The sequence below is a fragment of the Myotis davidii genome, unplaced genomic scaffold (assembly GCF_000327345.1).
Source record: "Myotis davidii unplaced genomic scaffold, ASM32734v1 scaffold1449, whole genome shotgun sequence".
Lineage (NCBI taxonomy): Eukaryota > Metazoa > Chordata > Mammalia > Chiroptera > Vespertilionidae > Myotis > Myotis davidii.
Window position 1 is genome coordinate 381,842 of NW_006300215.1, and position 925 is coordinate 382,766.

The following is a 925-nucleotide window of genomic DNA, read 5'->3' on the forward strand; positions in this document are numbered from 1 at the left end:
CAGACACACTGCCACCCAGAGGCAGAGCCACGAACTGTCTATTCTGTAAATACAAATAAAGGCAGTCTGGTAAACAACTACAACCTGCCTTAAAATCAGGACTGTGGCTTACGGCACGGAAGGACAGTGTATCGCAGGGAAATTCAACACTCTCCTGAATGCCTTGCAGGACTAAGGCATGCCAAAAAGAAGAGTAGAAGATCTGAAGCACCTTCACTACTGCACATTTTTATCTTTTTTAAAAAATTCTTTTTTCACCATTTCATTAAGAACCTATTTTATTATTTTATTTTTTTATCACCTGATTTTACCTTTTTAATTACCAGATTTTTTAACCAGTATTGTTGCTATCATTTTACCATTTTTTCAAGTGTCATTTTATTTTATTTTTCTTCTTTATTTTTATTTTGGGATTAGTGTTCTACACTCTGTTTTCATCATTCCTTTAGCATAATTTCTCTCTATCTCACCTTTACCATTAAGCCAAAACTCTCTTCCTCACTTTTCCCCTTTTGTTGTCCTGTTTCTCTTACCTTATTCCTGCTTTAGATTTTCCCTATTCCTGCTTTTTACCCACTGTCTAAATTTCACTTACTTATATATCTAATTTCCAATACCTTGCTCTAAATCCATATACACCTCTCTCTTATCTTTCTATACTATCCAATTTTTTATCTCTCTGTTGTTTTGCTAGTGTTTGCTTGATTTTGAGTATATTGGGTTTTTTATGCTTCTTTGGGAGGTTGTTTTGTTTTTCATTTTAATTTTTCTGTTTTGCTTATATTTTCTTTCTCTGGTTATTTTTGTGTTTCTGCTTTCCCTTGCCTTGCTTTATATTAGTGGTTGTTTGTAGTTTGCATTAATCTCCAGAGATCTGCTGCTGGAATTCGTCGAGATTAGTTGTGGTTCTATTAGAGTTTTCTCC